We start from the raw sequence: 23,442 nt of genomic DNA, 5'->3' as shown, positions 1-23,442 counted from the left end.
GATATCATGCTTCCATACAAACACCGTAATTGTCCCGGTTCATGATGAATCTTTTTCACCTTGAGGGGTACAATTTCGACGTCTATTTTCTGTACTTTCCAGGGAGCAGACATATTACACTGTCGAGAGGGTTTACAGCAGTCAAGTACATCGTATTCCCTGAGGTCATGAGCTAATCCCCTCGTGTAGCGTGTCTCCCTCAGTTTCCTGGAAGTGTGTACGTCACTCAAGCAGGTCTGAACGCTCTCAAACAACTTATCCCCTCCTTTTCTCCGCATGAAACGAATAGCTACTCTAGTGCTAATGTCACGGACTCTATCACACACACTCTGTAAATTTAATTCCATTCTCATTATTTCAATCATTGCATTTCTTTGACATCCAAGAATAATCCTCATAGCCTCGTTCTGTATCAGCTCTATTTTTTGAATTCTGCCTTGGCCTGTGTAAGACAAAACGGGTGCTGCGTAGTCTATCAGGGACCGAACAGTGCTTATGTATAACATCCGTAAGATAGGTCCCCCAACACCTTTACCAGAAAAAGCCAGTGCTTTTAGAGGATGCAGACGGGCTTTACATAAGGTGCTGATATGATTTATTTCAGCATTTTTACTCTCACATGTGTATCCAACATACATGCCCAGATACTTGTACTTCTGAACACGGCTCAGTTCCACACCATTTAGAGTAAGTGTTATATTTCTTCGTTTCCTATACTCATATTTGGTTTTATCTGCATTTATAACTAAGCCTAACTTGTGACAGGTTGTACCAAGTATGTTAAGAGCAGTTTGAATTTTGTTCCCGGAAGTGCCTTGTATAAGAATGTCATCAGCATATATGATCGTCGTGACCCCTGGAGGATACATCTCTGATGCTAATCTGTTCATTAATACATTGAATAAGGTGGGACTTAATACTCCCCCTTGTGGGGTACCTAACTGAAACCTCCGTTCCTCAGACATGTATCCCTGATAATACACCTGACCTTTTCTGCCTTGAAGATAATCCCTTATCCAGTGTAGCAATCTCCCTGTTATTCCCAGATTGGCTAATTCGTATAAGATTACTTCCCCATTGGCTTTATCAAATGCTCCTTGTAGATCAACAAAAACTCTACAATTGTCATCCATATTAGACAAACACTTTAAGAGACAATCCGCAGTACTTTTGCCTTTGATAAAACCAAAGAGATTACTGGACATGTTATCACCTACAAGGTAGAGTAGCCTATTTAACAAAATCCTTTCCATCATTTTACAAAAGCAGGATATTAAGGAGACAGGTCTGTAGCCTCCGTTTGACTTAGGGATAGGAATGATGACAGCCTCTTTCCATTTTCTTGGTAACTTTCCCTCTCTATAACTCATATTAAACAAATCAAGTAAGGGACTAGGTTTCATACCGGCTAAATAATTAAGAATGTCATACGTTACTCCATCTTTCCCGGGAGCAGTAGAGCTGCCACTTTTTATAGCATCCAGTAGCTCATCGTGAGTTATCTCAGTGCACGCTATAGATCTTGTATTTAAGGCACATAAAGTTACTCCATTTCTAATATTTTCCCATGACTCAATGGTGACTCTCGTGTCTGCAGGTAAGGACTCCATACCAGCAGCACTAGCCCATTTATCTACTAACTCATTAGCAACCTTCCCTGGATCTGAGTGAGCAATGAATTTGGTCTTACAACCCCTGACTTTGCGGCTTGGTACTGCTCTCTCTGCCCCTTTTCAGCAGTATGAGGGTGTACCCCAGGGTAGTGTTCTGAGCACTACTCTTTTTCTAGTTGCCCTCAACGGTCTTCTTTCCTCTCTTCCTTCTGGCGTCTTCTCTGCTCTCTATGTTGATGCTCTTACCCTTTGCTGTCGGGGTGATGATTCCCCTCTCCTTCAACGGCGGCTTCAACTTGCGATTGATGCCGTGTCGTCTTGGGCCACCGATCATGGCTTTAAGTTCTCTGCGTCTAAGACTTGTGCCATGACTTTTACTCGGGGGGAAGCATGTCGTTCTTCGTCCCTCTTTGTCGCTTTATGGTCATCCCATTGTGTACAGGGATTCCGCGAAGCTTTTGGGGTTAGTCTTTGACACTCGTTTGTCTTGGTCAGCCCATATCTCTTACCTCCGAGTTGAATGCTCTAAGGCCCTTACCCTCCTTAAGGTTTTGTCCCATACTTCTTGGGGAGCGGATAGGCGCACGCTCCTCTATTTGCACTCCTCTCTCGTCCTGTCTAAACTCGATTATGGTTGCCCTGCATACTCTTCTGCTTCTCCTTCTACTCTTCGCCGTCTTGATGCTTTGCACCATACTGGGTTGCGTCTCAGCTCTGGTGCCTTTCGTTCGACTCCCGCCCTCAGTTTGTATGTTGACACTGGCTTTCTCTCTCTTCAGGACCGCGTGATCGCTAGTGTCTTCGCTATCTTGCGCGGTCCTTCCAACATCCTTCCTCTCGCCTCTGTCGTGCATTGACTTTTCCTCCTCCTGTAGCTCCTGTTCCTCTTCATCGTCTCCCTCTTTCTGTTTGGTTATCTCGCTTACAGGATTCTCTTTCTGTTCATATTTCTAATGTTTCTCCTCATATTGTTCCTTCCTTGCCTCCGTGGAGAGTCCCCCTTCCCAAGTTTTGTACGTCCTTGACTTGTATTACTAAAGCCTTTACCCCTCCTACAATTCTGAAAAGCCTCTTCCTTGAGCACTTTTCTTCGCACTCCCACTCTATTTCCGTCTTCACTGATGGGTCTAAGTCTGCGAACGGAGTGGGCTACTCTTGTTTTTCCAGACCGTACTTGTATGTGTCGCCTCCCTTCGGAGGCTAGCGTCTTTATGGCAGAACTTTATGCTATTCTCTCTGCTCTCCGTCTCTTGCTTTCTCATTCTCATTCCTCCTTTGTTGTTGTAGTTGACTCTCGTAGTGCCCTCATGGCTCTAGGGTCCTTTAATCCTGTCCATCCGGTGGTCATCGAGATTCAACATTGGCTGTTTCTTATTTCTAGTAAATTTAAATCAGTAGAGTTTTGCTGGGTTCCCAGCCATATTGGTGTTTCTTTCAATGAGCGTGCGGATGCTGCCGCTAAGGAAGCTATCCGTTCTTGTCCCATCTCCCGTAAAGGTATTCCTTATTCCTACTTTTATCCTGTTATTCATTCTTCCATTCTTGCCAGTTGGCAGGGTTGTTGGTCCTCTGTGGTTAGTAACAAGCTGCGTACTCTCAAACGTAGTGTGTCCCCGTGGCCTTCCTCCTGCCACCGTAACCGGCGGTGGGAAACTGCTTTGGCACGGCTGCAGGTTGGTCATACCTGCTTAACCCACGGTCACTTAATGGAGCGCCGCCCTGCTCCATATTGTCCGAGTTGCGTTGTCCCTCTTACGGTTGTGCATATCCTTGTTGAATGTCCTGACTTCCAGGACGAGCGTGTGTCTTGCTTTCCGTCCGTCCCTCGCGGTCACCTGTCCCTCGATAGAATTCTAAGTGAATCGAATACTTTTGATATCGTTCGCCTTATGCGTTTTTGTTCTCGTATCGGCATTCTTGGTGATATTTAGCGCCCTCTAATTATTTCGCACTTTGATGGTGCTACATAGCCTTCCCGGTTTGGTGCCTTCTTTTGATAATTACCTTACCTCTTGACACACTGCACTTGAGTCAGGTGTGGACTCTATATCTGCAGGGGAGACCGTAGCAGCTGTGTGTGGTATGACTCCCCCCCACTTGAGACACTCCAGTAATTGGGACATGTGGGGTTTTATGGTGGGAAGCATAGCGCAGTCAGTGACTACGGCCAGGCCAGGATTACTTTCCACTTCTGCGTTGAAATTCCGTTTTTCACAGACCGGCTGGCTGACCGTCAGGTTGTCCCTTTGACTGATAGGCTGGGTAGTTATCTAGCTGAATGGATGTTTGGCGAAACGAATGTCAGACTGGCTGACCATCTAGGCCGTCTAGTGCGGTGCAGGGCCGTCTCCAAGTCTCTTAGTTTAACTCTAGAATATTTACCCGACTGCTTTAGGCTTTGTGGTTATCTTGAGATGATTTCGGGGCTTTAGTGTCCCCGCGGCCCGGTCCTCGACCAGGCCTCCACCCCCAGGAAGCAGCCCGTGACAGCTGACTAACACCCAGGTACCTATTTTACTGCTAGGTAACAGGGGCATAGGCTGAAAGAAACTCTGCCCATTATTTCTCGCCGGCGCCCGGGATCGAACCCGGGACCACAGAATCACAAGTCCAGTACATGTGCTGTCCGCTCGGCCGACCGGCTCCCGGCGGAAAGTACACCGGTGGTGTACTCACCTAGTTGTGTTTGCGGGGGTTGAGCTCTGGCTCTTTGGTCCCGCCTCTCAACTGTCAATCAACTGGTGTACAGATTCCTGAGCCTATTGGGCTCTGTCATATCTACATTTGAAACTGTGTATGGAGTCAGCCTCCACAACATCACTTCATAGTGCATTCCATTTATTAACTACTCTGACACTGAAAAAGTTCTTTCTAATGTCTCTGTGGCTCATTTGGGTACTCAGCTTCCACCTGTGTTCCCTTGTGCGTGTGCCACCCGTGTTAAATAATCCATCCTTGTCCACCCTGTCAATTCCCCTGAGAATTTTGTATGTGGTGATCATGTGTTCCCTAGCTTTTCTGTCTTCCAGAAGTACTTTAGCGTACTAGAGTTTTAGAGTTAGCCACGGCTATGTTATGCATTTGTTAAGTCTTACTTATATAGTGTCTTTTTCCCCCTGATCAGATTCAGATTCAGATTCAGATGTTTATTCAGGTAAGGTATATACATACAAGTGATGTTACATTAATGGATTGATATATAGATAGAGCTAGTACATACACTGCCTAAAGCCACTATTACGCAATGCGTTTCGGGCAAGAAAAACATTAATATCTAGGACTTAATACTAATTGAGCATAAAGAATAAAAAGTGTTGAGAACAAATACAAATAAAGATAAAAAAAAGGGGGAACATGACTGAAAAAGCAGCACAAATACAATAGGTTGACAAACAGTGTTGATTAAAAAAAAAGAAAATAACAGACATGGGTTGACAATAGAGGAGTGAGGTAGATTACAGGGAATTTATTAGGTAGTGTTTAGTTTTTATCTTAAACTGGTTGAGAGAGGTACAGTCTTTAACATGGTTGGGAAGGTCATTCCACATTCTGGGCCCCTTGATTTGCAGAGCATTTCTAGTTAGATTAAGACGTACTCTAGGAATATCAAAACTGTATTTATTTCTGGTGTGGTGCTCATGGGTTCTGTTACAACCTTCTATGAAGCTTTTAAGATCAGGATTGGCATTATAGTTTAGCGTTTTATATATGTATAATACACATGAGAGAATGTGCAGTGACTTAATATCTAACATATTCAGAGCTTTGAGTAGGGGTACCGAGTGATGTCTGGGGCCAGAGTTGGATATTGTTCTAATAGCAGCTTTGTGTTGGGTAATTAGAGGACGTAAGTGATTTTGGGTAGTAGAACCCCAAGCACAAATACCATAGTTGAGATAAGGATAGATAAGGGAGTAATAGAGAGTCACCAGGGCAGGGCGTGGTACATAATATCTGATCTTAGAAAGAATGCCCACAGTTTTTGAAACTTTTTTTGATATATTTAGAATGTGTCCCTGGAAATTCAGCTTGTGGTCAATGAGAATGCCAAGGAATTTGCCATCTAATTTGTTACAAATTTGGGTATTGTTTATTTTGAGATTTATATGACTAGAGGATTTATTGCCAAACAGAATATAGAAAGTTTTGTCAATGTTAAGGGTGAGTTTGTTGGCAGTTAGCCAAAGATGGACTTTATTTAGCTCAGTATTTACTGTGGCATTTAGAGCAAGAGGGTCAGGACTGGAGTAAATGAAGGTTGTGTCGTCAGCAAATAGAATTGGTTTGAGGTGTTGGGAGGCATTTGGAAGGTCATTAATGTAGATGAGAAAGAGGAGAGGGCCAAGTATGCTGCCCTGAGGAACACCAATGTTGATGGGTAGGGTGGGAGAAATTGTATTATTCACAGAAACATATTGGAGCCTGTCAGTAAGGTAGGACTCGAGGTATTGTAGGGAGTGTCCTCTGACTCCATAATGATGTAATTTAAGAAGAAGGTTATGGTGGTTGACAGTATCAAAAGCTTTACGCAGGTCCACAAATAACCCAACAGGGAACTCCTTTTTATCAAGAGCTGTATGAATCGAGTTAAGCATACTAATAAGTGTATCGTTAGTGCTTTTTTTGGGTCTGAAGCCATATTGGCAAGGGCTAAGTATATTGAGTTTGGCTAGATATGAGTAAAGCTGCTTATATATAAGTTTTTCAAAATTTTTTGACAAGTTTGGCAGGATTGATATAGGTCTGTAGTTGTTAACATCTGTGGGGTCACCACATTTGTGGACAGGCGTTACTCTCGCTTTTTTTTTAGAATATCTGGAAAGGTTTGGAGTTCAAGTGACTTGTTGAAGAGCAAAGCAATAGCAGGGGCTAAAGATCTGGAGGCTTTTTTGTAAATTAAAGTTGGTATCTCCTCAAGGGCACCAGACTTGGTTTTAAGGGAAAGGATTATCTCATTGACGTCAGTGGAGTTAATAGGCTTTAGGTACAGAGACTGTGGATAGTTACCTGTAAGATAGTCCTTAAGAAAAAATAGCCTCCTGGAAATCAGAAAAATAGCCTCCTGGTTCCTCGAAGCTAATTAAATAACCGCTGCATTATGTAGGAATGCGGAGGAATTTCTGATGGAGGAGAAGACAGTTGCACAGCGCGATCCGCAGCCCGCGGAGCGCCGCGGGGGGCCTATATATAGCAGAGAGGAGGGGTCATGCGTTCTTTCTTGTTCCAGCCTCGCTCCGCTTCACAAGTCTTAGAAATTTTTTTTTTTTTCATTTACTACGCTGTACACGTTCAAGGGAATTTATTTACGTCTATAGTATGACGCAAAATACAGTTCTGCTTATTCTAACTAAGGCACAAATTTCATTGCAGGATTAACGGAAGAACAACTCCAGGCGTCAAGTTACTAATCCTTTATTAATATTGCCCAGTGTCCTATTCGCCTCAATTAAGACCGAGCATGCATTGCTCCTTGGGTTTTAACCATCTTACTAATTGCAATTCCAAGTTCCCTCTCTTCGCAGAATTCCCTCAGTCCACAGAATCATCGCGGAGGGGTCAACACACGCCCCTCGGGACGAGCAGAGCGGCGTGGAACGGCCTGCTCCCACCTGACGCAATCTGATTCAGCGGTCCGCTGCCCATCCATCCTACGAATTTGTTTTTTTTTTCCCTAGGTTCATGCTTCAGTACCCTGCCTAACATCGGGCTTACCATTAATATGTAATAATAGGCATTTACCCACAACTTGCGTTAGTCGCAATCTGCCTTACCCGTGGTCTCCTAGACTGGGGAGTGTTACCCGTCTGTCATCACTTAAATTATCCCTAGAGTGTTCTTTTTCCCAATATCTGTTCAAGATCAATTCGGCGTTGCAGTCTACGTCCCCGGTGCTGTCGGTTCAAGGTAGCCCACACACTTCCTGACTTCAGTTCCTGCCGCCAAGGGTGAGCATGATAGCACGCCCTTAGTCCTCTCCCAGAAAGACGGCATCCATTGGACCTGTGGAGCTGACTATACTCTATCCGGTATTATTACTCTAGCCTTAATCATAATAGAAGTACACACTTTTTCACTTCCATACGTTGTTTTTCAGACTAACCCGCCAACAGTGGCCTTCAGGTGAAGGTCGGTCCCACAACTGTGATATTTACCATTTTGTGATTAACTGCCACATCCGTGCTTCATTTCTTTACGTTATTACTATTTAACATACTTTGCGTGTTCCGTCAGTGTATATGGTCTGTACAACGTTGTCTTCAGCTTGGAGCAAGGAGCCCTGTTCGTTCGGGTTTCGGAGCGTTTAATTCCCCCACTGCTTTACCACACTGTCCTACTTATGCCACATGCTCACCCCTGCCAACCCTTACTGCCGTAATATTTCCAGAACGACTACAGACCATCGGGGAACAACACATGGACGGGGAACATTGGTTTTGCGCCCGAAGAACTCTCGATGGACTGCACGGATGGGCGCATGAAGGAACTACTCAGCTGCGTTGGGGCTAGCCTCCGCGAGGGCGGGCTACAGCGACGACGACGCCCACGAGGACGACCCGGCGTGGCGGTGCACAGCACGCGTAGCACGCATTAGAACGACTACAGACCCTCCATCTGGTCACCATTTGGTCCGGGAGACATCTCCCGTCACGCAGGGTGCAGTCGCACCTCCACAGATCTCCAGTATCATCTATTGATACTGGTGATGGCTCAAAAGGGCCACCACTTACGAGCTATTCATGCCTGTGCCACCTTTTGGGTGGCTTCATCTTCATCTTAACACATTCACAAGGGAGACATCTCCCGTCATGCAGGGTGCATTCGCACCTCCACAGATCTCCAGTATCAGCTCTTGATACTGGTAATGGCTTAAAATGGCCACCACTTACGGGCTATTTATGCCCGTGCCACCTTTTGGGTGGCTTAATCTTCATCAATCAATCAATCAAGAAGATATGCCACACTTGGTCCGGGAGACATCTCCCGTCACGCAGGGTACAGTTGCGCCTCCACAGATCTCCAGTGTCATCTTTTGATACTGGTAATGGCTCGAAAGGGCCACCACTTACGGGCTATTCATGCCCGTGCCACCTCTTGGGTGGCTTAATCTTCATCAATCAATCATCGACTACAGACCATCGGGGAACACCTCATGGACGGAGAACATAGGATCGCGCACGATGAACACTCCCAACGGACGGCACGGATTGGCACACGCAGGTCCTACTCACCCGCCCTGGGGTCAACCTCACTGGGCTAGTCTCTGCAAGGGCGGGACACAGCGATAACGGCGACACGAGGATGTCCTGGCATGGCGGGGCATAGCACGCGAGGCATGCACGAGGTAATACGCCCACAACACGCAGACATCAAGACGCCCGCATTGTATACACATGCACCAGACGGGGCTCCATTGGTCACTTCCAGGATGCTGCTTACCTAGCAGCATTTACCAGCCATGTACGCCCGACTCTGTACCTTTTTTCAGTACTGGAAATTCCTGACTGTTTTTTTAATGGCAGAGGTAACGGGTGTACGGGCACGGACGTGGACGCAGACAGGGAAAAACTCCATGATACCCCGCGACGCAGAACTTTCGGCTACGCCATTCCTGGTGGCACGGCCCCCAACGTCAGATGAGAAGTCAACGCCCTACACGCTGATGCCCCTTACGCGGCCTGCGCCCTCACAATGACTACGCCCCACATTCTTTACGGATTGGACGGGCCATGCAGCTGTCACATTAACGGGCATGTGCAGGAAACAATTAAGGCCGTCGGACGATGGAGGCGTGACGTTTTCACCCATATGTCAGGCAAGATGTCATCACGCTTCCACATTGAAATTATTCAGCGGCCAGATAAAAGGCACGAAAATAAACAAAATAAAGCAGACGACCGAAACCCTAGATCAGGCTCTCTGCACCCAGCACTGCCGGGTGGGTAAACATTGGGCAGCAACGATTAGAGCCATGATTTACCGCATAAAGGTCCGGTTTCGTGACGAAACATACTACACCGGACCCCAATTACTAAGGAAAATCGTCGACATCACGAATGCAGCCCGGTTGGACATCCGTGACGATGCTGACGGCGCTGTACTTCTCTATTCAAGCGAGCAAGCTCTGGAGCAACTGTTTGCACCAGAACACCAGGACGCCCTACGAAACTACAACCTGATCATCACTCCTAACCGTCGCTACTTGGCTGAACGAACCATATTCGTCAGCCACACGAGTGTCTACACCGCCACCCAGGACCCTGGTACCATCAACACCAGAAAACACGGCTCTGACTGCTGCTACAGTCAAGGCCACCCAACAAACGGTGCCTCAATTGCGGAGGAGATCACATCGCCGTCTCCATGGACTGCCACGTACGACTAGATGAAATAAATAAACAGTGACTGCCAACCCAACAACCAATCAGCCGGCAAGCTTCGATATCCAAGCTACATTATTGCCAGTGCTTCCCAACGCTTCTGCTCCTGCTACACAGACGTCCACACCAGGCCAACCAACCAAGTTCCTAGAATCACCATTGTTTCCATCTACCTCGGCTGAGACCGTCACATATGAGGCCCCAGACTTCGACCTAAACCCAAGCAAATCAAGCAAGAAAAAGCCCTACTATGGATTTACCTCATTCACGATGGCACTTTCAGCAGCAATCGAAGCACAAGAATGGTCATTGCCTTAGAATGCAACAGGATCATTAACCAGCTCAAGACCTGCTTTCCTTACCCTGTGTTTGTCCACCACGAGACCGTGGAACATTATGTTGACCTCTGCGCTCTGGAGAGTGAATACGTCGACCCTAAATACGACTTCAAGAGGGAACAAGTGACCTTCCTGGAAGAAGATGAAGACCCGACAGGAACACCAATAACGCCGATGTCATTTGGGAAGTACATGCGAATACCTCGTGGTCAAGATAACAACAAGCAACAGTGAACTTTCCTCTCACCACCTCAATAAGGACGACGCCTCCTCCAAGCCAGACAGACCACCTCAAGTGAACCAGGACGACATCACCCTGCCCCACCACTAGCCTCCTGCCGCCCAAGAAGAACTTAAGCTACAGGCTTTGCTGGAAAAAACATCTCCAATCCAAGGTGGACGGGCCACCGAAATTTCAAGCCTCCTCTCTCCACATCCAAATCCTCTTCCAAGAATTTCATCGCCCCATCTTTTTTCCTCACATCATCCTTTCCAAGCTCTTTGGACATCAATCCAAACCAATTCCGCGGCCAGCGGGCACTCGCCCTTCGGGGGGGGGGGGGGGGGGGGTCCGGCCAGCTGGCTCTGCGAGTGGGGGTGCAGCGCCGGCCCCTAAGAATTACGCTGTCCGCAGCTACTTACTCTCACTTGTAAGAGTATTGTTAAATTTGTCCTATAGGTGTATTCTACAGCTACTAGTAATTTACCATTTCACATTATGTCTGGGATTTGCCACATTATTTATGTCATGTGTTAGGCCACTATATGCTACTCTTTAAGCCCCGATTCTACTTAAAAATTATGTTAAACGTTTGCCTTACTTGTACCAATAGTTAATAAGGATTCCGCGTTCTTCAGACCATGTTCTATTTAGTTACCGGATATAAGCATATATATTAATGTTATTAAGTCATTGTAGCCAAGTTATACATGTATTTATGCTGTTGTAAAATTATACAAGTTACCTGTTCATTAACATGGTCTGAAAAAATTTAATTATTTTGTTACTACTAAAAAATTAAATAAATAGGTCCCAATGCTGTCGGTGTCTTATTCCTCCGTTATCAGAAATTGTTTAATAATTGTAAATAAAGCCGCTAAAGATTGAGAAAAGATGGACAGGTTCGTAAGTGCTTGCGTAACTGATTCGTGAATCTGGCCCCAGTTCGTTATTTTCAATGAATTTAACGCAGGAAAAAAATTGTACAACCTCGATAAATAACACCCTCGAACGGATTTTTTTGTAAGCCAAATCTAATTACTTTAACAATATGAGAACAAATATTACAATTTCACACTTTTCTAAATAAAATATTTTCTTTGCGACAACTAGAAGATGCACTTGTAATAATTATTACGAGAATATAGAGAAATGTAGTTATATATATATATATATATATATATATATATATATATATATATATATATATATATATATATATATATATATATATATATATATATATATATATATATATATATATATATATATATATATATATATATATATATATATATATATATATATATATATATATATATATATATATATATATATATATATATATATATATATATATATATATATATATATATATATATATATATATATATATATATATATATATATATATATATATATATATATATATATATATATATATATATATATATATATATATATATATATATATATATATATATATATATATATATATATATATATATATATATATATATATATATATATATGTATTGAATTTTGAATTTGAATAAATATTAGAGAAATGCTTCCTTTCTGCCGGAAACGCTTTGCGTAATAGTGGCTTTCGGCATTGTATGTACTAGCTCTATCTATTAACCCAACAAACTTTGTAAAATCTCTTTATGTATGTACCTTACCTAAATAAAAATTATTATTAATTATATTATTATTATTATTAAGAGGCTCGTTGGGTTGTTATCCCTCGGCCGTGAACGAGGCGCGCCGGATACAAGACACTCCGTACATTGACAACATCGCACACTAATATTTTTACCACTTCGGACACCAGCTTTCGACGTTTCGCATATATGTACGTGTTTCATATTAAAACGACAATATAATGCTATTAACAATTAAAATCTTCTATTTAACAGGCATATAGTTATTAAATGAAGTTTAGTGATGTAATAGACATAATCCGGAGTTGGTAAGGACGCCGCCCGCCAGCGTAAACACAACACACCCGAATGCCCACAAACACGATACAACGCACAAAACACAACACTTCTGTCAGTTTTTGGATAAACTCCTTTTATATTTATTACGTGAGAGTTATACATGTATAAAATGATAACTATTATAGGTAAGAGCCTAATATTTAATATTAATCAATAAAAAAGAAGTCAGAAGCCACACGCCTGTCTGTACATGTCTTTTGTGTAAAAGTATTTTGGGCGCTCATGTACTTGTGCGCTAGCTGGCGTTCACAACTGCTCTCGCCTACAAGCATTAGAATTAAACAAACGAATTTATTTTTTCATTTATATACAAGAAGAGAAGGCTACCCTTGAGTCTGTAATATTCATCTGATCACTGGTCTCCCATTTGGTCCTCATTGCTTTATCTTACTATTATTGAATGTCAATAACCGTATTATGCAATTTCAATTTCTTCTATTTCTTTCTTTATTATGCACCCAATACCCATCCCGTGGGCGGTGGTATAAAGGATTACAGAGGCACATAATCGGTTCAGGAACTGAACCCTCTAGTTCGTTTAGCTAAGCAAATAACAATGTTTGACGCTAGTTACAAAATTATTAATGTTGTATACACATGTACACACACTCATACATACATGTACATATATATATATATATATATATATATATATATATATATATATATATATATATATATATATATATATATATACATATACATATATATATATATATATATATACAACTTTAGAACACTTTCCCACCAGGAGACTCGAACCCTAGCCAGCACAGAAGCCTTCCAGCAACTGGCATAACAGGTACGCCTTAACCCTCTGCACCACCGCTCAGACCCTTAAAAGAGATGGTAATTTCGGAGTATTTAAATCCCCCAAAGATCAACACCTCCCAAGAGCACCAGAGCAAGTGAGGGGTCATTTAGACGTTAATTTCATCAAGTCCCTGTTAATATGGGAAGACACAGTGTCTCTGCTTAAGGCACAACTCTCCTAAACACGAGAGTTAAGTATACAACTTTAGAACACTTTCCCACCAGGAGACTCGAACCCTAGCCAGCACAGAAGCCTTCCAGCAACTGGCATAACAGGTACGCCTTAACCCTCTGCACCACCGCTCAGACCCTTAAAAGAGATGGTAATTTCGGAGTATTTAAATCCCCCAAAGATCAACACCTCCCAAGAGCACCAGAGCAAGTGAGGGGTCATTTAGACGTTAATTTCATCAAGTCCCTGTTAATATGGGAAGACACAGTGTCTTCCTATTGTATTCCCTGTATTAACAGGGACTTGATGAAATTAACGTCTAAATGACCCCTCACTTGCTCTGGTGCTCTTGGGAGGTGTTGATCTTTGGGGGATTTAAATACTCCGAAATTACCATCTCTTTTAAGGGTCTGAGCGGTGGTGCAGAGGGTTAAGGCGTACCTGTTATGCCAGTTGCTGGAAGGCTTCTGTGCTGGCTAGGGTTCGAGTCTCCTGGTGGGAAAGTGTTCTAAAGTTGTATACTTAACTCTCGTGTTTAGGAGAGTTGTGCCTTAAGCAGAGACACTGTGTCTTCCCATATTAACAGGGACTTGATGAAATTAACGTCTAAATGACCCCTCACTTGCTCTGGTGCTCTTGGGAGGTGTTGATCTTTGGGGGATTTAAATACTCCGAAATTACCATCTCTTTTAAGGGTCTGAGCGGTGGTGCAGAGGGTTAAGGCGTACCTGTTATGCCAGTTGCTGGAAGGCTTCTGTGCTGGCTAGGGTTCGAGTCTCCTGGTGGGAAAGTGTTCTAAAGTTGTATACTTAACTCTCGTGTTTAGGAGAGTTGTGCCTTAAGCAGAGACACTGTGTCTTCCCATATTAACAGGGACTTGATGAAATTAACGTCTAAATGACCCCTCACTTGCTCTGGTGCTCTTGGGAGGTGTTGATCTTTGGGGGATTTAAATACTCCGAAATTACCATCTCTTTTAAGGGTCTGAGCGGTGGTGCAGAGGGTTAAGGCGTACCTGTTATGCCAGTTGCTGGAAGGTTTCTGTGCTGGCTAGGGTTCGAGTCTCCTGGTGGGAAAGTGTTCTAAAGTTGTATACTTAACTCTCGTGTTTAGGAGAGTTGTGCCATATATATATATGTATATATATATATATATATATATATATATATATATATATATATATATATATATATATACATATACATATATACATACACATACATATTTAATCACCTACACAAATACACACATCAATAATCTTTGTGTCACAGGTGATCAACAAGAGGCTCACAACAGTCACTATAAAAGGCACTTTACATCTATAGTGAGTCACACAGTACTAGTCTTGCTCCACACCCACCCAACTGGGCGGCAGCTTTACAGTCATGTGCATGCATTACCTACAGTAAGCAAATTTTGGATACTTCGCTAAGATTTCGGGCAGCACATCATTATGAATGAAGTACTTACACATTTCATTATGCAACTTTAATAAAGTTGTCCATCAGCATTTTGTGGTGTTCAGCTACCCTTATCTTCTGTATGTTCCTCACATTACCAGTATACACAAACATTGACATGTAGGGATATAGACTCTCAGGTAAGTTAGTAATTTAAATGCACAGTAGCAGTCCTAGGCGTTCAATCCCCGGCCGCCGTCCAAGTGGTTTGGCACCATTCCTCCCCATCCCATCCCAAATTCTTATCCTGATCCCTTCCCAGTGTTAAATAGTTGTAATGAACAGGCACTATATATATATATATATATATATATATATATATATATATATATATATATATATATATATATATATATATATATATATATATATAGTGCCAGTCTTGATAAGTCAGATATATTGTTTGTTAACACATTTCTCAACAATGAACAGTCAGTTTTATCAAGCTAACATATCCTAACACAACGAGTGAGAGTATTAACTGGTCTAATTATTTTATTAGACCAGTATATATTATTAGATTATACTAGTATAATTATATATATATATATAATTATACCAGTATAATCTAATTATATATGTATAATTATACCAGTATAATCTAATAATATATACTGGTCTAATAAAATAATTAGACCAGTTAATACTCTCACTCGTTGTGTTAGGATATGTTAGCTTGATAAAACTGACTGTTCATTGTTGAGAAATGTGTTAACAAACAATATATCTGACATTATCAAGACTGTAGCTTGCTTAGCAAAAGGAACTTTTTTTAAATTTGGGTTCAGTTTAACTACCGCTCAATGGATGAGTAATTGGGGCATAATAAAGGAACTAAGCTGATAAAATGAAAGGTGGGAAAAACAACATTAGAGATAAACTCGAGAGACGTTTTCATGTTAACCCGAAAATTATTTGAGGAGCAAGACGGACTGCGGGTCAGGCAATTGGTCTTCATGCTATCGTGATGGGGAATCAGCCATTACACGTGTTAATGACTCTTGTATAGTTGTGTAGTTAAGGACAACAGGGTAAAGGGGTAATGGGCATTGTGGTTGATTGTTCTACCTGGGAATCCTCCACTGTTTTATATCTTATGTATGTATGTATGTACTAACCTAGTTGTGGTTGCGGGGGTTGAACTTTGGCTCTTTGGTCCCGCCTCTCAACCGTCAATCAACTGATGTACAGATTCCTGAGCCTACTGGGCTCTGTCATATCTACATTTGAACCTGTGTATGGAGTCAGCCTCCACCACATTACTGCCTAATGCATTCCATTTATTAACTACTCTGACACTGAAAAGTTCTTTCTATAATCTCTCTGGCTCATTTGGGTACTCAGCTTCCACCTGTGTCCCCTTGTGCGTGTACCACATGTGTTAAATAAATGTATGTATGTATGTAAGGAGAGAGAAAGAGATGAAGACCGAGACAGAGAAATAGATATAGACAGAGTCAGGGAGAGAATGTTAGACACAGAGACGGACAGATAAGGATATGCAAAGTCAGTGAGAGAATGACAGAGATAGAGCGAGGAAAGAGACAAAGAGATAGGCTGACACAGAGAATGGCAGAAACGAGGAGAGGCAGAGACAGAGGGACAGGGACAGACGGACAGGGCCAGAGGAGGGACGGGGGAACAGAGGGGGGGGGGGCAGTGGGACAGAGAGGGAGACAGGGACAGAGAAGGGGACAGGGACAGGAACAGAGGGACAGAGACAGAGGGACAGGGTCAGAGAGGGGGACCGGGGGACAGAGGGAGGAGAGGGGGGCAGGAGACCAAGAGAGAGGGGACAGAGGAGAGACAGGGGATAGAAAGAGTGGGCAGGGGGACAGAGGGAGGGACAGGGACAGACAGAGAAAGACAGGAACAGGGGGGCGGAAAGAGAGAGGGACAGGGGGCAGAGATAGGGACAGGGGAACAGAGACAGGGACAAGGGGACAGAGATGGATAGGAAAACTGGAGGAAAGGGAGGGGGACAGATGAAGGACAGCGGACAGAAAGAGTGGGCAGGGGGACAGAGAGAAGGACAGGGGGACAGAGATGGACAGGGGGACATAGAGGAACAGGGGGACAGAGAGTGACAGGGGGACAGAGAGAGGAACAGGAGGACAGAGAGGAACAGGGGGACAGAGAGAGACAGGGGGACAGAGAGAGGGACAATGGGATAGAGAGGGACAGGGGGACAGAGATATGGAAAGGGGGGACAAGGGGACAGGGGAAAGGGATCGGGGACAGAGGACAGAAAATGTGGGCAAGGGGACAAAGTGAGAGACAGGGGGACAAAGATGGACAGGGGGACAGGAGGAATGGGGGAGATGTATGAGGGGGGAATGTTTGTGAGAGATGGAGAAGGGGTATTTAGAACGGTAAGTTAGAGAGGGGGGGCAACTAAGGCGCATCATTGAAAAGCAAATGAGCATCATTGCAGTAGCAGGAGCCACGCACATCTTCAGCCTGCGTTGTTGAGACATTGTCAATTAAGCGGTGTCCAATAGCAGTATCTTCGGTATTTAAGCGATACCTTAAAAAATACTGGAAATATTGAAATATATTAATCCAGATATTAATCCCCTTGTGCAACGCACACAAGAGGCAACAACTTCTAGCTCTACAAGCGGCAATATAAAATAGAGAATAGGCGATTGTTTTCACTCATAGTGTAATAAACCCACGGAGCCGCCCACCCGCTGAAGCCGTAAATACCAAGACATTACTTCCGTTTAAAATTCAGCCGGAATAATCCTCAGGTATGTGGAGGATGTGGGAGGCCTTTGATCAACCGCCGACTTCCTGCCCCGTCGACGGGGCCATCAGCCCTCAGTGTGCCCTCAGCCAAATTCATGTGAAACATGTATGTGTGTGTATTAAATATTTTAATTTATTATTTCCAAGATTTAGCTGTTAGCTCTTGGACCCCGCCTTTCTAAGCGTCGGTTGTCTAATGTACCGACTCTCGGCCTCTTTTCCTCCATACTATCTAAACAACATATATTTTTATCTAACACACACACACATCCCCAAGATGCAGCCTTTAGCAGCTTCCTGACTTTCAGGTTCCTATTTACTGCAAGGTGAATAGAGGCATTAGTGTGTGTATGTTTGTGTCTGTGTGTGTGTGTGTACGTGTGTGCGTGCGTGTGTGTGTTTGTGTGTATACTGTAGCGAGTAGATTATCCCAATAATATACTCGCTCCAAATATAGTGTTAATGTTCCTGTCAAGCTTTGGAGATGAATGAGGTGAGGCGTTGCCCGGGCAACACGGTGAGATGCCCGGGCATATAAGCAGCAATAGCAAACATTAACCGTAGTCTACTTTCAAGTGTGGTCTAGAGCAGACACTTGCGAGATACTGTACCAACGCTCAGTGCGCTCAACTCACACCAACGTATCACCTGTGTACTTCTGTATATTCGACCAAATATATATATAGTATCTTAGTGTCTGTGTTTATTTGTCACCATACTTTACGTAACAATAGAACCGTTACATTGGTGACCCAGTGAGTGAAAAGAACACCTAGTCACAAACTAGATCTTCGTCATGGATTTATCTACCAGGTTTCCAGCATACAACGCAGATGAGCCAGAATTTTGGTTCATGCAGATGGAGGCTATTTTCGACCTTCACGAAGTTTCGACGATACCCAGCCACGATGGACTACAACATGGACTCTCACTGGACCTCTAGTGCTACTGTTTGCTGTGATGGAATACTGCCAACACCCTCGCCACAGCTATGATTTTCATCGCGTCCATCTCTGCAGTTTCATCTACTACGGCTTGCTGCTCCACGATCGTTACGCACTCATCTGACAGCCTCATCAATGATTACATCATGCTGGATCTACAGCTTGTCCTGCCGACTCTCCGTCGCTGCCAGGGCACTGCTTGTCCTACGCCCACGACAGCTGCTCTGTCATCAGATTCATCTCCACGTTCACTGCATTTTGATACTCAGCCGACTCAAGCCCTTTGTGCAATACAGGACTTACAGCTTGCGTTTCCGACTCTTCGTCGCCTCCAGGACAATTCAGCTCTAGCAGTGATTACCTCGTTGTCCTAACTACGTGCCTACATTACCTCCTAATGTCCTGGTGCCCGAGCCCATCCGCCCCGGATCTAAATGCTCCACCAGCGACCCAAGGACGCAACAATTATGCACATTCTTCTCTCCTGCTACACCGAGCTTGTCCACACACTGCCTACGTCTTTTAGTACCAGACTACAATTTCCAGTCAACAATGTAGTTCTCGGCGTGTACAGTCCTAATCAACCCAAGACGCTACAGCTTCGACACAGAGCAGACAGCAGACTACGACCGCATCGAGCCGCCACGCTCTCGCTCCCCGAGTTTAGACACTCACAATTCTCAATCGAGCCGCCACGCTCTCCCACATAGAGCTCCACGACTCCGGCCTCACTCAGCTCTCTGCTCTGCTCCAGGCTTCGTCTCAACGTCTGCAACACTGCTAAATCCAGAGACACATCCGCCGACTACGCAGTTCATTTTTTCGACCACAGTTACCAGCAGCACCGCCACCTACGACAACGGACGATCCTGACGTACGACCTCCCACCCTACAACCCCAGTTACCAGCCGCACCACAACCTGATCCTGCGACGACGGACGATCCTGTGCGACCTCCCACCCTACGACCCCAGTTAGATGACATCAGCGAAGAGGAGGAAGTTAACTTTGATGGTTATGTAACGCGAGCAGGGCGTACAATTCGCCGACCAGCTAAGTTCCTTGATCAAGTATTTTTCCTTTCATCCCCTGGGAGGGGGAGTTCTGTAGCGAGTAGATTATCCCAATAATATACTCGCTCCAAATATAGTGTTAATGTTCCTGTCAAGCTTTGGAGATGAATGAGGTGAGGCGTTGCCCGGGCAACACGGTGAGATGCCCGGGCATATAAGCAGCAATAGCAAACATTAACCGTAGTCTACTTTCAAGTGTGGTCTAGAGCAGACACTTGCGAGATACTGTACCAACGCTCAGTGCGCTCAACTCACACCAACGTATCACCTGTGTACTTCTGTATATTCGACCAAATATATATATAGTATCTTAGTGTCTGTGTTTATTTGTCACCATACTTTACGTAACAATAGAACCGTTACAATACTCACCTAGTTGTGGTTGCGGGGGTTGAGCTCTGGCTCTTTGGTCCCACCTCTCAACTGGCAATCAACTGATGTACAGATTCCTGAGCCTACTGATCTCTATCATATCTGCATTTGAAACTGTGTATGGAGTCAGCCTCCACCACATCACTGCCTAATGCATCCCATCTATTAACTACTCTGACACTGAAAAAGTTCTTCTTACATCCCAGAGGCTCATTTGGGTACTAAGTTTCCACCTGTGTCCCCTTGTTCGCCTACCACCCGTGTTAAACAGTTTATCTTTATGTACCCTATCAATTGCTCTGAGAGTTTTGTAGGTAGTGATCATGTCTCCCCTTACTCTTCTGTCTTCCAGTGTCATGAGGTGCATTTCTCGCAGCCTGTCCTCGTAACTCATGCCTCTTAGTCCTGGGACTAGCCTATTGGCATACCATTAAACTTTTTCAAGCTTCGTCCTGTGCTTGACAAGGTGTGTGTGTGTGTGTGTGTGTGTGTGTGTGTGTGTGTGTGTGTGTGTGTGTGTGTGTGTGTGTGTGTGTGTGTGTGTGTGTGTGTGTGTGTGTGTGTGTGTGTGTGTGTGTGTGTGTGTGTATGTGTGTGTGTGTGTGTACGTGTATAACACACACGTACTTATGTGGTACGTATGTACTACATAATTGTAAGGCGTTTGCTGAATTAGAAAAGTCGGCTAGCAGTCCACCCTTAACGACACAATTAACTCATTACATAAAAAAATACGTGGCTGTGCAACAGTGTGTGGGAATTGGGGAACTGGTGTGCATTTAGACGACTGGTGAGGACCAACAATGACGTTGAAGGATGGCACCAGCGTCTGAATCAAAGGGCAGTGAGGGACAACTTGGCTTTATATATTTTAATCCCCTTACTGTACCGTGAGGCGTCCCTGGTAACCTTGCAATACCAACTGGTTTCTGATCAAAAGCTAAAGCTCAGTCGCCGCAAGGGCAATAAAGAGAAACAGGAACATTTGTGGAAGCTTTGGGACCGTTACGAGGAAAAACAGGTAAGCACCTCACAGTTCCTCAAGGAATGTTCGCGTTTTATCCCAGGAAGTGCCTGAACTAGAATTAGAAAACAGCAGTCTGGTTACTGGTTGTTATTTAACGTAAGTTAGTTGTAAATGACAATGTAAAAATAGCCACTGAGAACTGATAAGTTGCACAAGACTTTTGTTCGTAAAGAGGGAATTGATTACAAACTTGGACTGCCTTTGAGCAGCCTGAGGGCAGCAATATCCCAGGAACATCAACTAAATTTCGGAGATTTGAAGCAAAGTGAAATTCACACCAGTTACTCCATCTATCATCATTATATTATGCAGGAAGAACCGCACGTCTATGGGTCATCCAATAATGTTAGCAGACTTCTAGATGTTACCACTGCTAGGCTTAGGCTCGGCTACAAGTACCTCTGGGAGTTTGTAACATCTGCTGATGTAGATTTGACTAAATGTAAACTCTGTCAGCAGAACTATTCGCTTACTTTGCGTCATTATATAATGGAATGTGAAAAAATCGCGGAATTTAGAGATAACACCATCAATAGTGTCCAAGAAATGTGTAAGTACTTCATTCATAATGATGTGCTGCTCGAAATCTTAGCGAAGTATCCAAAATTTGCTTACTGTAGTTAATGCATGCACATGACTGTAAAGCTGTCGCCCAGTTGGGTGGGTGTGCAGCAAGACTAGTAACTGTGTGACTCACCATAGATGTAAAGTGCCTTGTATAGTGACTGTTGTGAGCCTCTTGTTGATCACTTGTGACACAAAGATTATTGATGTGTGTATTTGTGTAGGTGATTAGATATGTATGTGTATGTATATATGTATACGTATATATATATGTACATGTATGAGAGTGTGTACATGTATATATAATATTAATAATTTTGTAACTAGCGTCACAAATTGTTATTTGCTTAGCTAAACGAACTAGAGGGTTCAGTTCCTGAACCGATTATGTGCCTCTGTAATCCTTTACACCACCGCTCACGGGATGGGTATGGGGTGCATAATAAAGAAAGAAATAGAGTTGAATTGGCCTGATTAAGACTTTATGACCATGTAATCTATGTTTTGCTCCACTACTTACTGGTTGAGTATGGGGTGCATAACAAATAATAGCCTCCTTCGGGGGCGCCTTGTTTCTAAACGTGTTAGTCTTAAATCCTTTAATCTCAAATCTTGCTACAATGTACCTCTTAATATATGTTATGTACTCTCGCAACCCAATGTACCTTCTTGTATATAAATAAATAGATTTCAACTGTAAGGGGGTATGGTTTGCACCTTGTTATTCTAATAATGGATAAATAATTATAATAATGGAAGCGCTAATTATATGAACTAGTGCCAAGTATTTATTCAGACAATAACAACAGCGAACACAAACCAGCGCATATACGAACGGAATGGTTTGTATGTACAAACTTCTCAGTGAACGAAGTTGTTTCTAGCCCGGTATCCGAAATTGCAGTATACGACTTGACCAGTCCTCGGCGCGCCTCGCCGTCCCAGCAGACGCCTTCTGGCCGCGGTCTGAGCAACACGCTGCCCGTTGGAGCTCCCTGACTGCCGGTAGGTACCTCTGTACCTACTAGTTTGACTTTGATTTTTTTTTTATATTTCACTGTGTTTAGGGGGTTAGGTCTAAGTGTATAAGACCTAAGGTTGTTGTGGTATCAGATTTAGCTACTGAACGGGCTATGGTGAACCCGTGACACCTAAGGTTAGGTCCAGTGTATATATGTATGTCATTCATTCCCCACAACAAGGTGCCTGTTTACTGGTAGATGAACAGGCCAATTAAGTGATATGAATACACAGCCGATGATTTCGGGGCTTAAGTGTCCCCGCGGCCCGGTCCTCGACCACGCCTCCACCCACCAGGAAGTAGCCTGTAGCAGCTGTCTAACTCCCAGGTAACTATTTACTGCTAGGTAACAGGGGCGTCAGGGTGAAAGAAACATTTTGGCCATTTGTCTCCGCCTCCACCGGGCATCGAACCTGGAACCTCAGGACTGAATCTAAAGCACTGTCCACGCAGCTGTCAGCCGCCCCTACCTGGTCGGGATTCGAACCCAAAATTCCAGACTAAGTCTAGGACGAACCCGACTGTACTGCCGGGACTCAAAAATGTTTTTAATAAGCTACATAGATATCGGTCTCAAATTAGGACAAATGGTGGGGGGATGCAGTTAGGTTTCATAACCCTGCTAATTTGTCCTCTAGATAGTAGTAGCCCTCTGGTAAATTCAGGTGCCGCACACAAGGTCCTGTCCATGCAT

The 23,442-nt window shown here is 43.8% G+C and overlaps 1 long non-coding RNA gene across 4 annotated transcripts in view; it reads left to right on the top strand.

Moving 5' to 3' along the window:
- The first annotated feature begins 22,633 nt into the window (after positions 1 to 22,633).
- LOC123749628 (uncharacterized) overlaps positions 22,634 to 23,442 on the top strand; it is a 127,398-nt gene continuing 126,589 nt past the window's right edge. For all 4 annotated transcript variants that reach the window (XR_011226732.1, XR_011226733.1, XR_011226735.1 and 1 more), the window contains exon 1: positions 22,634 to 22,732. This is a non-coding gene — a long non-coding RNA (uncharacterized lncRNA). The remainder of the gene's footprint in view (positions 22,733 to 23,442) is intronic.

The sequence above is a fragment of the Procambarus clarkii genome, unplaced genomic scaffold, assembly GCF_040958095.1.
Source record: "Procambarus clarkii isolate CNS0578487 unplaced genomic scaffold, FALCON_Pclarkii_2.0 HiC_scaffold_136, whole genome shotgun sequence".
Taxonomy (NCBI): domain Eukaryota; kingdom Metazoa; phylum Arthropoda; class Malacostraca; order Decapoda; family Cambaridae; genus Procambarus; species Procambarus clarkii.
Note: the sequence above shows the minus strand (reverse complement) of the source record. Positions and strands in the feature narration are given on the sequence as shown.